Source organism: Dipodomys spectabilis, unplaced genomic scaffold, assembly GCF_019054845.1.
Source record: "Dipodomys spectabilis isolate Male_0828 unplaced genomic scaffold, ASM1905484v1 ptg000418l, whole genome shotgun sequence".
In the NCBI taxonomy this organism is placed as follows: domain Eukaryota; kingdom Metazoa; phylum Chordata; class Mammalia; order Rodentia; family Heteromyidae; genus Dipodomys; species Dipodomys spectabilis.
In genome coordinates, this window is record NW_024871095.1 from 1,509,660 (window position 1) to 1,526,434 (window position 16,775).

Consider the following 16,775-nt stretch of genomic DNA (forward strand, 5'->3'; position numbering starts at 1 on the left):
GATCTCCAAGAAATGATAATGAAAGTTTTTCTATTATTTTGTTTTTACCTTCTGTGTTCTGATGCTGATTTTTTTTTTATTAATTTGTGCACTTTGGTCTTATGTGTAAGTGTGGACCCTCCCCCCCACTCAGAGCCAAAGTTATAAACTTCATTTTTCTACATAACATCTTGTACATCTCATTGTTGCAATGAGTTCACATGTATCCCTTTTTAAAAAATTTGGTTTTTCCCTTCCCCTCCACAAATTATACCAACATCAAATACAGTGAAAACAGGGTTAAGTTTTATATATATATATATATATATATATATATATATATATATATACATATATATATATATATATATGTATATATATATTATAGTAGGAGCATCTATACAATCTTGAAAGTTGGAATTACACAAAATACGCAACGTGGCTAGGCACTGGTGGTTCAAGGATGTAATCTTAGCTAGTTAAAAGGCTGAGATCTGCAGATCCCAATTCAAAGCCAGCTTGAGTTGGAAAGTTCATTAGATTATTATCTCCAATTAACCACCAGGGCAAACGGAGTTCCAGTTTAGATTGTATGTCGAGCACTGGCCGAGATCACAACCCAGACCCTGAGTTTAAGCCCTGGGATCAACAGAAACTAAAACATAAATTAAAAAATGGAGTTAGATATTTTAGAATGAAGCACAATTTAATATACTCTACATTGTTAGGAGACTAGACTTCTGTATTAGCTTCATAACCTTCCATAGTAAGTGATACTGTCCATTTATTAAACAGAAAGGCTTACTCAGATTAACAAGTTTGAAGGCTTCAGTGTATGTTCAGTTGGTTTTATTGCTTTGGGGGCCTATGACAAGACATGGGGAGGATGTCAGAGAAAAGTTTTTGACTTAATGATTAAAAGATAAAAGAAGAATGTAGATGAGTATCTATGGTCTCATAGGTTTCATGCAGAAGAACTTAATCTCCATAAGAACTAGTCAGGTACTCTCCACAGTCTGGTAGGAAATAGAAAGTCATTTTTCTTTAACACTTAGGTCTTTCTGGGGCATTCTAAATTCAAATGGCAACATCTTCACCAATGATAATGACTTGTCCAGGGGTGGAAGTAACTGGATATTTCTATAAATTCTAATCAGTGCCCAGCAGACTAAATATTTTATGGAATTCCTATTATAATATTTTTTGCAAACTGACTGGGTCTTTATTCTACATATGTGTATATCTGTGTGTTTGTATGTGTGTATTTTGTGTTTGAATAAACTAATAAAACAATGTAGCAGATAAAAGTACTGGTATGTCCTTTCGTTTTTTTTCCCATACCATGAAAGTCTGCCACAATTCCCAATCAAATCCTATCCAAGATTCAAACATTAATGCTATCCCAAAAGTTTTGCATGCCAACCCAAGTACATCTACCTCGTTTAAGATGGCCATGGCATTGGAAAATTTTAAGTCTTCCAATTACGTTCTCACCAAGGAAACAACATACAATATTTCTTTTAAAAATACCTAGATTTTTGAACACTTTAGCCAGAAAATTGAAGGAATATACTTTATTGGATTTAATTTAAATATTTAGTTACTTAAATGTATGTTCTATATCTACAACTTAGAGCCCTATTAAACTACATAATTGCAAAACTCATCTATTACCATCTTCCATGAAGACAGTCCTTGCTGAAAACAAACCAGATGTGGTAAACAAATTAATATGTACACCATTGTCAAATGCTGCTCTTCTAAAGCATGGAAGTGACAGAACAATTAATGCCTGTGAACAGCTAGTTCTAAGGAGTATGGAAAGTGATTACTTTGCGCCCTAAGTGGAAAAACCTACAGATGTTTCAGGTTGTGCTTCATTGCTGGCATTTGTGAGATATATTTTGGATAGCACTATGAATGAAAGTATGCTATTTCATAAAACTTTTCTGAAGGAAAACTTATAGAAGCAAACCAAAGAATGGGATTTTTTTCCTTAACAAATGCTTTCTGGGTATATTGTGCTATACACTATAATGATGAAAAGATCATTTCTTTGGAAAAGTAATGAAAAACCTGTTGAATTTCTTTTTAAAGTATCTTAAATGACAAGGATGAGGAAATTTAAATGGGTTCATATTATCAAGTATTAGTTTAATTTTATATTAAATGTTAAAACAAACTGACAGAGTATTAGTCCATCAAGATTTACAGAGTAAGTTTCTGGCATATATTTTCTTTTGTTCCTCTTTTTTTTGGGGGGTGTGATATAAATATATTTTTTCAAAAAGGCAACTTGGTCTTAACCATTACCAACAAAATTCATGCTGTTATAGAATCAGAGTTTTTTGGATTAATTTAAGACAATACTAGGTTCATTTTATGTCAACACAAAATATAAAAACCAATGATATTTTCACTGAACATCCACTCATAAAAAATCATGAATTAATAAAGTAAAACTCTATGTCAATTTTTTGCCAGTTGTGGGCCTTGAACTCTGGAACTGGGCACTCTGCCTCACCTCTTCAGCTCACAGCTGCCACTGTACCACGTGAACACAGTGCAGTTTCTGGTTTTAGGTGGTTTGTTGGAGATAAGACTCTCACAGACTTTTCTGCCCAGGCTGGCTTTGAAAAACTATCCTCAGATCTCAGACTCCAGAGTAGCGAGGATTACAGGAATGAGCTAACAAACCCAGATCCAAGTCAATTTTTAAAAAGCAAGCTTTGAAACTTCTGGTTTTTCCAATAAACAATTTTATTTTTTCAGCATTAGTTTATAAAACTATAAGTTATTTTTAGATGTAACTGGGATTTTTTAAACTATTCAAATATATTATTTACTATTACTCAGTATCTCACAAAAATCCACTATCATTGACTTTGCACAAAGTCAATTATTACATACTATCTTACACACTATAATTATTACATTCAATATTGTGTATAGTGTAAAGTGAAAATAGTTTGCACCATTTTATATAAATTACTAGGTGTTATTTTAACTTTATAAATTCACATCTGTGGTTTTACACTAAGGGAAAAAAAGATTTTAGAGTTAAAATAAAATATGAATGTGTAGTGTTTCCCAATTGTGTCCCAATTAAAACAAAAATTCTGAGTTCTTACAGACAAAATTATTTTCCTTTCACTAAAGACTTTGAAGTAATACCTTTGGAAATAGTGAGGAAAAGGAAGCAGAATTCAACTCAAATCAATCAATGTCTCTTTATTTTGATACCCCCTTCACTAAGACCTGCCCGCTCCCACTTGTCAGTGTCTGTCTTAGAATTCTATTTGGGAAAGTTCTAAATCACAGATTTTTTTTGTACTTCCTGTTATTTGAAACAAAATATATACACAAAACTCCTGAAATAAAATGCACATATATGTTAAAGTCACCACAGCCGGAAAAACAACCAAGAAAGGGGAACTCCCCCAGGAACAAAAACATGTTGGGCCCAGTTTTTTTTTAAGTACAAAACCTCAAATACATGTTAATTTGAGTAGAGCTATAATTATAACTGTCTCTCAGAAATAAGGTTGTGCTCATTTGTAATTAAATTCATCTGGATGAACCTAATATAGCAAATCCTTTGGATCAAATGTTTTAAAACAAATGTAACTGTATATTAATAAAGATCTGCACATCTTTAAAAGGAAAAATGCTATAGTACTAAATCACAAAAATCATGACAAACTAAAAAAATTCAGAAATGCAATGAATAAGTCCAATAGTAAATACCATTGATTTAACAAGAACAAAATATGCACATAATAGAATCTGAGCAGTGTACATGAGTGTACATAATTTTAAACTACTCCAAATTACACTGTTTGTAGATTACTGAATGTGGGTTTTCTGAAGGAAAACATCAGCACATTACATAAATGAAATTAAAAATCTCATGAAAGAGAATAGTAGTTTCTGGAAAATACTATTTTAATAATTGGTGGTCAAAATCTTTCTAGTACTGACAAAATTGCATACCTATTTAGTTAGATCTGAAAAAGACCCAAGCTACTCGAGCTGATTTGAAACTTTGGCAAAGTATACAATTATAGCATTATAATGCATGTTGATTCTGGCATGGAATTCATCTCCTCTTTGATCTAACAAATGAATACATGAAAGAACATAGCTTCTCCAACTAAATATCAAGACCTAACTAAGCATAAAATCAGAAAAGTCATCATGCAAGCCGTATTTCAACTGGGGTAAAAGAAAAATCAGTCCTACTGGTTCTGTATTGATTTTAATTGTTGATTTTTCATAAAGTATTTCCTTTAGCTTGCATTTTTCAAACATTGTGTTATATGATGTATATCTTGGTAACTAATTTTGGGTGCCTCCTTAAATTTTGTTCTGAGTGTAATGTCTCACTTCAGTTCCTAACCCATGAAATGATGTTGTTTACAAAACAAATGCTAATAACCACTGTTTATAATACGCAAAATCACATAACATGACACCAGTAAGTATAGGTTAACATTTTGATATCATGGTCTCATGACTTATGAGGCCTATCTGCATGAGTTTAGTTGTACCTAAATTTAACCATTGTTAAAAAATGTTTATATATTTATCTGTCTCCCATCAGCGATTAAACCTGAGTATAAAGCCTAAGGAAAATGATAAGGTAAGAATTTAGCTATTCTGTATATAAAGTAAACAAAATGCAGCATAGAGTAACTCACTGGTTTAAAGTCAAGCTATTTCTCCAAAACATTCTAAGCATTTCCTTACAATGTGTATTATTCTCAAGAAGGGAATGGGGAATGTGAGGACTAACCAAGTACTGTCTTCAAATATACATAATTTGGATTTAGCCCTTTATTTCACAATAAGCATTTTTGATAAAAAAGAAAACTGAATAATTGATTTTCTGGTCAGGTATGATATATCCTAGTTGCATAAACCAAACTCCATTCAGAAAATGGTATATAGCAATTAAGTAAACAAAACATATTCAATAAATAGCAAAAAGTACATACCTATAGAGAATATTTTGAAGAATGCATTAGAAATATTCTAATATAATACTGAATTTGATTGAACAATTTCACATTGACAGTAATTAACTAGAATACTTTAATGCTAATTGGACAAGATTGTCTTTCTAAATGAGCAAAGCCTATTTCTCCTTTTATTTTGTCAGGGAAATAACTGACAAAAAAGGAAATTAACATATGAATTTATAACAACTGGAATGAATTTTTCTTCTTATTACCAAATATTAATTTCACAAAGTAATTTTATTGTGTTATACACATATGTCCTCATAATGTTGCTTATTAAATTTTATTCCTTTTATTAATTCATTATCCTATTTTTATAACTGAAATTTTATTATGTGATCATACTAACTTATGAATTATTTGAACATATTTATTCCACACTATTTCTCTTCATCTCCTTATTCACTTTTTTCCAAACTCAATCAGTTCCATCTTTTATACGTGGGTCATTCATTTTATTTTCTGGAACTAGAGTCTACATGTGAGAAATCTAGTATTTGTTTACACAGTATGGCTTATTGCTTTAATATGAAGGTTTCCATTTCTATCTATTTTCCTGAAGATGAAGGTATTTCATTATCATGAGTGGCTAAATAATATATTATGGTGTATATATGCATAAATATATATATATATTACAATTTCTTTATTCAATCAATGATTAAGAAACACGTAGGTGAATTCTGTATTCATTTTTTTAATGGGAGAAGGAAGGATGGAAATAATGGTGTTTGGATTGAGAAACGTGATCTTTAGGTTGGCACTCTATTTGAAACATCTTCCCAGCTGCACTTTCATCAGTATTTCAATTATGCATTATATTTAAAAAATGATATATAATTACATTTGTGATGGTGTTCTTTTTCAGTAATTAAGTTATTTTTTATTACAGTGTTACATTTAGTATGTCATGTGAGTATGGGGATGTATGTGAACATGAATATGCATGCATGTTTGTAGGGAAGCTGAATGTATATGAGATACAGAATTCAAATAAAGTTGCTAAATTGATGTATATGTCCAGTTTGTGGAGTGTGATTTCAAGATCACATTTTGGTAGGTTTCATACCAAATAAATAGATGTTTCTAATCCAAAATCTTAAGGAATAAAACAAATGCACTGTTCCATAATCATTCAGTCTTATTACTGCAGACATTGTAATAAGTGGAAAAAATGATTGAAAGTATGATGGCTCAGTAGTAATCATTTAGAAACTAAAATTTCCCAAAATCTTCAGATGTACTCTTTGGATATAAATTACAAATATATTTATAAACATACAGATAAAATATGAACATATTATATATATAAATATACGAATATACTATAAATAAATTATATATTTAGTTTAAATATGTATCATATATATTGATACATATTTAAATGTAATTCATCTCATCATATATATATATATATATATATATATATATATATATACTTTTTTTTCTTTTTTATTTGGTCAGTCATGGGGCTCAAGGCCAGAACTCGATCACTTCAGACATAGTGCCACTTACGGTTTTCTGATGGTTAATTGGAGATAAGAATCACATGGTCTTTCCTACTTGGGCTGGCAATGAACTGTGATCCTCAAAAATACCTTAAGTGCCTAGCAAGACAGCACTTTTTCCAGATACTATATGTGCTGTGAGAGATTTGCAACCTAAGCAACTGTGGAAAACTTTGGACCCCAAACATAACTGACATTTGCATGAACCCAGTCTTCTATGACGGAATTATCAAGGCCAATCTTGGAGATTCTTGTTAGGGACATGATGAAAAAATTTTAGTTTAACTTATCTGACCTTTTCTGCTTGACTCAGACATATACTAGATATTGCAAATAAGGGAAACCATGGGACCTATGTTTCTTTGGGCCTGGATTACTTCACTTAATATAATATTTGCCAAGTCTTTCCATTTCCTAACAAATGGTTCCTATTTCCTATAAAGTAAATCAAGCCGAGAAATCAGGTTAAGAAATGAAAGAGCCTTTGAAAAAATCTTTGACCTTGAAAATTGTCCTGGGTATGAATTTTTGGAGAAATATCCCCATTCAAAATAGAAGGACGCATTTTTTAATATTATGTTGGTACTGGGTTTTGAACTACTGGCCTTGAGCTCTATCTGGGCATTAATTCTCAGTGTTTGGACTATACCAAATGAGTCACACCTTCATTTCTTCCTTTTACTACAAGTGGAGAAAAGAATCTTTTAGGTTTATTCATTTGGAATAGCTTGGAATTGCAATTGTCAAATTTGAACCTACCTAGTAGCTAGGTGGAAGCCACTGGTGCTCTACTAAAACTCACTTCTTGTAAAAATGAATAATCACAAAAAGGAGAAAAATAATTGTTCAATGATTTATGTGTTGTCTGATAAACCAAATCACTTGCTACTGGAAGATAGAAAGTGAGAAGTTAGAGATGATTACGGAGGACAGAGAAAAAAGGAATGAAGAAGGGAAGGGAGAGTAAATGAGGGGAAGAGAAGGGAGGATAGGAGAGGAGGAGAGAGCTGAGTAGAATTGCCTATAAGGTATTATTGGACAATCAGTGCCTTTGCATTTATATAGCCAAAGCTTTATGTTTTTGGTAGTAGTAAGTTAAGATATAGAATACAAATTTACAGCTAAAAACCTGTTAGTGTGCTTCCCTCTGCACCAAGGGTGCCAGAGTGAGGTGACAGTTACAGAAAAGGAAAGAGTAATCAGTTCAAGTGATTCTGAGAAACAATAATTGACATGCCAGGAATGCTCCCTTGTATGGTGAAATCAAGCATTACTATTGTTCCCTGATCTAGTATTCCTCTCAACAAGAATAGCAAAAACAGAAGAGGAAGGAGATATCTGAGTAATAATCATCTTTCTGTTTACCCTCTTCCCTTGGCCTCTCAAACAATAAAGCCGAAGGAGACTTAACCTGAGCTAGTGTGGTAAATGGGAAAAAAGATCAGCCTAGCTTAATGTGAAAGTTTTAAAATAATTAGGGCAGCGTTACAAATACTGAAATAAAACGTTTGTTAATTTTTAATAAAAAATAACTCTAAATTTATCGAAAAGTTAGAAGACTAAAGGGCTAACTCCATAGTGGAATCTGCATAATTAAACTGACTCTTGCTAATATCATCAGAAAATGAAGACGGCTCCTAAACTTCCAATATTAGGTAAATTATCTTCGATATTCACTTAAAATTTGTGAATATGATGCAGAAGACATTACTCATGTAACTGTAACCCCTCTGTACACGATTTTTACTATAAAATGTATAAAAATTCGAAAAGTGGAATGATTGACAATGATCCAGATGTATTGTACATTGAAATGCACATACACATTATTCAACAGTGACAATATGAAGTGAAGCCCCTTTGCATGACTTGCTAAAGATTAAAATTTTTTTGAGGTTTTAATATTAAATGACCAGAATATAAACCTTTAGAGATAAATAAGAGGATAGCATTGACATATTGTTGAGCCTTGTGCTCCTTTCAATACACAAAAATTAATGTGTCAAGTCTGCTGCAAATGTAAATTGTAATTTGCCAATTCTTTTTGCAAATTGCTCAAATTATAGAAAACCAAATTCTGCTATCCCTTCAGTCCCACCAAAAATTCGTATAGACCTTTAGGTTTCTCAGTTGTTTCTAAATATCTTAATGTAGTGCATTGGAACCAACACTAAATTCTTTTAAAATCCTCTCACTTGGACATAGGTATGGATAGATAATTGATGTGTGCAGAATCAGAAATATTCAGAAGGCTGTAAATGAATGCTTAGTAATTTTCTCTCTTCTGTGTCATAGAATACAGCCTGTCCTTGTTAGGAAAATTTAGGAGAATGGAAAAGGAATAGGACTGACTTCATCAATAGACGAGGACTGTTTATTGAGGAAAAGCAGGTTTGGAGGTTGTGTGAGGGAGCTGAAACAGGATCTGAGTTTTTATAGGAGGACTGAGCAAGGAGGTAGAGGTTAATGAAAAGCCCCTAGGTCAAGGAAAGTGGGGGCCTTTCAGTTGGGCCCACAATGGGATGTTTACAACTGGGATTATATGGATTGCCCTGCCTGCACATAAAAGGAGTTCACACATACCTGGAATTTTGCCTGTATTGTGTATGAGCCTGGGACAGCAGGGTGGGGGTCAATCCTTCATATTCCATCTTTAGATACATAAAATGATAGGGCCAAGTGGGGAGAAGCAAGTTCTTCATATAGGATCTTTGGATACATAAAAATAATTGGGCTGAGAGAAGAGAATCATGGAGTTATGAGAACAAAGCAGATTCCATCATTTTGAACCCTGGAGTATAAAAGGTGGAGGGGCGTCGTGGTCTTTTCTGGATACTTCCAGCTGTCATGAGTGTGTTCAGTAGTCACTGGGGCTGGGGCCTTCAGGTCCAAGTCTGTGCTCGGTCCAGGGCAGTGTAAGCAAAGCCTCTGGCTGCCTGCAGTAATCGGATGTCCTTGACTTGGTCCCAGGTTTGAGTGAGGGCTGTTATCCTGTTAGAGAGAAACTTGAAAATACTGAGATCAGGCAAAAGGCTGACAAGGTGGCAGGACTAGTTGATATGAGTGACATCAGAAAACACAACAAGGGAATAAACCAGAAAAGTTCCATTTGGATCATGAACCTATAACCAGTCAGAAACTAGGGCTGGATTGGAGTAGTTAAGGCCCTGGTGAGAGACCTTGATCATTTCCTATAAATAGCAGGTAACAAAGGCAAGAATGTAAATTCCTGTGCATTTATGAGTTAGACAGATATGGACATTAGATGGACAAGATTCTCAACTTGTTTCTAGTGACCTGGATCTGGTTAATTTTGAAAGGGCAGGCACAAAGTGGATGATGTAACATCTTTTCCTCTTATTCTGTTCCACCTTGTCCTGGGATCTAGGTACTTGTGGCTGGGATATGGGCTTTGAACTCAAGGCCTGAGCATTTTCCCTGAGCAATTCTGCTCGAGGCTAGCATTCTACCACTTTGAGTCACAGGGCCACATTTAGCATTTGGCTGTTTAATTTTTGAGCCAGCTTCTACCCTGGCATTTTGATGGTTAGTTGGGAGATAGAGTCTAAGGGATTTGTCTACCTGGGCTGGCTTTGAACTGCAATCTTTGCCACAAAAACCATTTATCATTTCCAATTAAAGCAACAAAGAGATCAGTGAGAACAAGTGGAGTTTATGTGCACCCTGCCAAGAATTGATCAACAAGTCCTTGCCAGAACTCTGCAATGACAAAATTCAATAGATGGGACAAGAGTTTGAGCATAGCTTGTATGCCTGGAAAACCTGATAACTAAATTGTATGAGATGCTCTCCTGGCCTATACATGTTTCAATAGTATAACAACATAGCTGGCTTTTTCATATCAGGATGAGTAAGGTTTACAGAGAGTGTCCCACAAGAGTTAGAGTTTGTAAATCTAAATCAGTCTTTTACCAAGAATCAGCTGTGTGTGATGGAGTCAGGCAGGACTCCAGTGTACCATGGTGGAGGTAGGATGGTCCAGGCAGGATCTGGGCAAGACCGCCTCCCTCAGATGAATTGTCAAAACTCCTGTTTAGTTACTTACAAAATTATACACAGACGTTAAAGAAACGACTTTAGATGGACATAGAGAATGACATGCTAGTTTTAATGTTAAATCACAGTCAAGAATTACTTATGAACTTTACTCACAAGCTGTCTTTTTTTTTAAATTGTATTTTACTTTATTTGAGAACATACTGTACAGAGGGGTTACAATTACATGGGCAGGATAATGCATACATTTCTTACCAAGCATTGCAGCCTCCTCCTTTGTTTACCCTTCACCTCCCTTCCAAGCTTCCCCCCTCCCCCCCACCCAATCATACCCCCCCTCCCCCCCACACCGACATTGTAAAGCTGGTTTTGCCATGACATTTTGTACTTCTCATTGTTGCAACAGGTCCACCTGAATCCTTAAACGACTTGTTTGTCCCCATCTCCTCCACATGTTATACTGACTCATACCATCTCCTATACTCGAAGTTTCTGGGGACAGAAACAGATATGTGGAACAAACATTTTAAGACAATTCTTACCTCCTTACTGGTTTGTTTTTCATCACACCTGGCTAGGAGCTGAGTTGGGTCTCATTCCTTTTACTACTACACTTGAAAAAAAAGGTTTTCTTTTAACAAACAGCAAATTTGATAGGAAGTATCACTATCAAGACATAGAAGAAGGGGCTGGGAAGCTGGCTCAGTGGTAGAGCGCTTGCCTTGCATGCATGAGGCCCTGGTTTCGATTCCTCAGCACCACATAAGCAAAAAGAAAAAAAGCCGGAAGTGGTGCTGTGGCTCAAGTGGTAGAGCGCAAGCCTTGAGCTGAAGAGCTGAGGGACAGTGCCCAGGCCCAGACTTCAGGCCCCACGACTGGACCAAAAAAAAAAAAAAAGAAAGACATAGAAGAAGATAACTTGTTACAGAGTTTTTATAATTAGATTATGTTGAACATGTTTTCACACACACACTTTTAAACTAAAGTTCTAAGATGCACTTGGGTTTTTAAAAAATGAAAATCGGCTATACGTTTTTTTGGAATTCCAGTGACAAAGTGATATTTTTTTCCCAATATGATAAAACCACGTGGTCAATGTCAGAATAGTAGGTAATACCAAACAAAATGCAAGGCAAATTTTGACACACAGAATTTCAACCCTTAAACAAACATTGATAACAAGAGCAGAAAACCTTTAAATCAAATTTGGTGATGAGGTGGATTAGTGTATGAATTAAATATTTTAACCCTTAGAAGAGTGAAAAGGAGAGGGGAGTAAAGTTGGTGGAATAATGGGGGTTGCAGAAAAACCCATCATGTGGTCTTAGTCCCCCCAGAAAGAGTGTCTTGTACATCTCATTGCTACAATGGGTCAACCTGTATCCTTTCCTTGTATCTTAAATGAAGAAATGCTGGCTTGATTTATGTTGATTCTACTTGTGAGACACACTTAAAATCACTCGCCAAGTCCAAAAGCACACAAATGAAATGCATCTTTTGTCAGTTGGTATAATTGTATTCTACACATTTATTGACAGGATACAAATTATTCTCAAATTTTAATACATTACAAATACTTTTTCTTATTTTCGTGGCCAGGAAATGCAAGACCTCGGTCAGCATTTCTCACTTTAGACTTATCACATGGGTTGGTTAAATATTGACCTGAGCTCCAGTCTTCTGTGGACTCACTCATTACTTAGGAATTGATGCTGGCTGTTGGAAAAGAGCTCAATGAAAGATGCCGTGTAACTTTATTCTTTACCAGGATATTCTCCTGCTGTTTTGGTTGTTGAGAGTGTCTACAAGAGCAAGCATTCCGTGGGGAGCAAGGAGACACCATATAACCTATACTTACTGAGATTTCTGGGTGATTTGCTATCACTTGTACTGCATTTGCAAGTCGAATCTGTCAAAACTTACCAGTTTTAAGAGATAAGAGAAGTGCTAAAAGAACTCTTAGAGACAAATATATCTTCAACATATTTGGTTCCAACCCTCCGTCTAGGGCATATTCAACAAGTAGTGAAACTTGTGTTGGCTGTATCTATGCGTCTTTCTCCATGTGTGCATGTATACATGTGTATATGTATGTGTGTATTTGTATGTAGAGCAATATACATGTGTACATATATAAGGGCATATACACACATATATGCATGTATAAATAAATATACATATATAAATATATGTACATATATTTATATATTTATATATTTCAGGTGTTTAGTGATTTAATCTAGACTTCCCAGCACATTGTCATTCTTACAAAGTGTACATGATAAACTGCTCTGAGGATCTGTGCTCACTTCCCCCACTTCCTTGTTTTCCATCCCTGTGAACAACTTCAGTCTACTTTCCATAGGATAGCTTTGTTTTTGTTACTTACTGATAATAAAAGAAAAAGGTTGCTTGTAAAAGGAAAAGATCTTTAGGACACAGGTTAAAAGTATCTTTATCCGTCCCAATGATTTCTATGAGGAAAATTTGTAATAGTACTAAAAGTGAACAGGAATTCCTAGATCTGTTGTTTTGCCATTTAGAATGGCAAAGGATAATATCACATCACTCTTACAACTCTTAAAGAATGCAAGGGTAACTGATGGTCCCTATCATGTTCCCAAAATCCCAGTGGGTCCTGAAGGATAATAGTAGCCCAGCAGAAATTCTAAGTAGCAGACATGGAGCATGAAAGAAAAAGAGAGGAAATAAGAGAGAATGAAAGAGAGAAATATCATAATACTGAAAGTGCATAACAGATAAACAAGAGCTGTATGAGAATATTCATACTGCTATCTTTAGACTCTACATGTACATTTGAAGGTATTTGATGTATGATAACCCATCAACACCACATTCCTCAGCACCACATAAGCAGAAAAAGATGGAAGTGGTGCTGTGGCTCAAGTGGTAGCAATAGCCTTGAGATGAAGAGCTGAGGAGCAGTACACAGGACCCAGAGTTCAAGGCCCACAACCAACAGAAACAAAACCAAAAACCTAAACACAAAAACCGTCTCTCAATTTTGTGGCCTCAACTCTGTAAAACCACTGCTTCAGCATAGGGCTAAGATTTATGTGTGGACATTTATCAACACTCCTGATTCAAACTCTACTTGAGAAAATTTTAATCAATATTTTGTTCTTAATTTTGCTCTTTGTAAATTCACATGCACCTATAAAAAATGGTATGGCCATCCCAGTAACATTCTCAAAGTATCTCGTAATGATGACTTACAAAAAGTTGTATTATATTACAAAAAGGAAAACAATGCTACAAATAAAGAAAATCAATAATTAAATATTAATGATTAATAAAATAAAAACCAAATACCATTGTTTCCAGTATTTGAAGTGTACTACATATTAGATTTTACTATTTTCTCATATTCCTGTACATTTAAAACTGGCTAAGATTATGATGTTCAACAAGAGTTTTATAGGCTATGAGTAGTCTTTAAATTTACCCTCTAAGATTACTATTTATGTCTCGTCTCATCATCTGTATATGGTTTATATAATCATTTTTGTTCTTCGCTAACATATAAAGTAAGGAAGCCCTAAAGTTTTAACAGAAACTGTGTAGTTAACAAAGTCTTAACTCTTCACTGTTTCTTCATACAAAGACTTTGCAACTTTTCATTAGTAAATTTTCTATAAACTCTGAATTGCACATACTTAGTAGTATATGTGTGCTACCATAAATCTTAAATACTTTATAGAAAAGTTATATGACCTACCAAACAATCTTAATTTTGGCATATAAGCAAATTCCCAAAATTAAACATATTTAAAACATTAAAACATTAAAAAAAACTTAACTCTTGCTGCAGTGTTCATTATGATAGGTGCCTTGTAGAGAATACTTGAATTCCTCCCCCTACACATCTGTTGAACAACAAATATGTGGAATTATTTTGTTTTTGACATATCAGTCTTGACTTTAGTCTTAAATGTGTGCTTATGTAAGAAATACATGGTTCTAAAATTTCACAACAATTCTTTTGAACTTACTTTTTGTTGAAATGTCTAGTTTAAGAAAATCAATTCCACTTTATATATATATAAAAGTTCTGTGCTCAATTCAGCAGCACATACACTAAAATTGGAACATTACAGAGAAGATTAGCATGGTCCCTGTGCAACTATGACACGCAAATTCGAGAAGCGCTCCACATTTTTACATTAACAGATGCTGGAGGGGATGTGGCCAGAAGGGAACCCTACTTCATTCTTGGTGGGAGTGTAAACTTGCTCAACCACTTGGAAAGCTGTATGGAGGTTCCTCAAAAGGTTCCACATAGAGCTCCCGTATGACCCAGCAATCCCACTTTTGGGCATTCACCTAAATAGTCAGCAAAAAGACCATATGAAAATTATCAATACAATTGTGTTTATTGCAGCATTATTTCCCATAGCTAAGATATGGAACCAACCCCTATGTCCCTCAGTAGATGAATGGATCAAGAAAACATTGTGAGTTTGTGTGTGTGTGTGTGTGTGTGTGTGTGTGTGTGTGTGTGTGTGTGTGTATGGGAATTCTATCGTCCATCAGAAAGAATGACATCGCCCAATTTGTTACAGAATGGAAAGACTTGGAAAAATTATATTAACTAAAATAATCCAAGTCCAAAGAAACATCGGTCACGTGGTATCCCTTATTGGCAATAATTAATATATGTCGTGGATAAGCAGAAAAGGTCAAAAGCTATGTGCATAGGAATAGATAAGGTGATGTTAAGCTAACTGAACCCCAAGATAGGGACACAAGTGGTTTTTTTTCTTGCTGTTGTTTCTAAAGTATTTATAATGTACGATGTGATTTATTTTTTGATTTTTATATGGTCCTCCCACACAGAAATAAACATTTTTTACAGTCAACCTTGAAAAGCCATCTTGATAGACCATTTCTGTAAGTGGTAGCAGAATATTATTGATGGCTTTGCAAGGATGCCAGATTGCCTCATTTTGAGACAATTAAAACATGAATTTAGTCAGCTGTTTTTGTATCATTAGGACAAAAACCCATTGACTCTAGTCCAGGTGATCACTGCGGCCCAGAGAAGCTAATATATTGACTAATAATCCTAGACCACTAAAAACAAAACAAAACAAACAAGTAAAAAACTCCAGTAAGCAAGGCAAGTCAAGGCTCCTATCACAGCCTACATGAAGTCAGGCAAAAAACTGAAGCTGGGAGTCATTTAGCTGATAACTAATATATTTTTTATGAGGCAGGCTGAAATTAAAGACTCCTGAGAGAGGGTAGGAAAGACTGATGAGAGGGACTAAAATTGGTCACACAAAGATTGGAATATATAATTCCTTATAAAACAAATAAATCATAGAAAGCCTGTGCATGTAAGAACAACACAGAAGACCAATTCCAGAAATGCACAATTTCTTCGAGGTCAACTTAATGAATTATCAATGGAAATTTTTGAAATCTTAAATATTTGACCCATGTGGAAGAAGGACAATTGCTCAAGAGAAAGAAAAAGTCATCACACTGTTAGGAGGTCCAATATCACATTAAGAAGTAATCAAGATTTGTAATAAAAAGAGAAAGCAATTATTCGAAATGAGGGTTTCATTTGTTTTGATGTAAATGTTTTTGGTTTAGGTGCTAGCTAGCGATTACCATACAACTGATCCAGTCCCACAGTTGAGTTGACATTGACTGCAGTATTTCCACAAGAAGGAAAAGAGAAAATTTACAAATGTCAGATCAAATAAGTTGAGGATGAAGTGTTCTAATAGTAATATCTGAGGTTTAGACACAGGTGAAGAGGTGGATTTTCTTTTATAAAAATCTCCCATTTTTGCCTGGTGACAGCGGCTCACAGCTGTAAGCCTAGCTACTCAGGAAGCTAAGATCTGAGGACTGCTGTTCAAAGCCAATTTGGGCAGTAAAGTCCCTGAGACTCATCTCCATTTAACCACCAGAAAACTAGAAGTGGCGATGTGGTTCAAAAGGTAAAGCATTCACCTTGAATTGAAGAGCTCAGGGACAGTGCCCAAGCCCAGGCTTCAAGCACCTCGAACAACAACAACAACAACAACAACAACAACAACAACAAAAAGTCTCCCTTTTCTTGGACTGCCTACAGCTTTTCCTAACATTCAACAAAGAAGACATTTTATCACCCACTACAGGTAAGTCCTATTCTAACTGTTGCAAATAGAAAGATTTTGTATCTTATGTCAAAAGTTCATATTTGGGGAAACAAATACCAACAGTGGTAACTTTT

General features: G+C 34.6%; 1 non-coding gene across 1 annotated transcript; it reads left to right on the forward strand.

Annotated features, from left to right (window-relative positions):
- The first annotated feature begins 14,599 nt into the window (after positions 1-14,599).
- LOC122097237 lies at positions 14,600-14,706 on the forward strand. Its single transcript, XR_006145498.1, has one exon. It is a non-coding gene; the product is annotated as a U6 spliceosomal RNA (small nuclear RNA).
- The last annotated feature ends 2,069 nt before the right edge of the window (positions 14,707-16,775 follow it).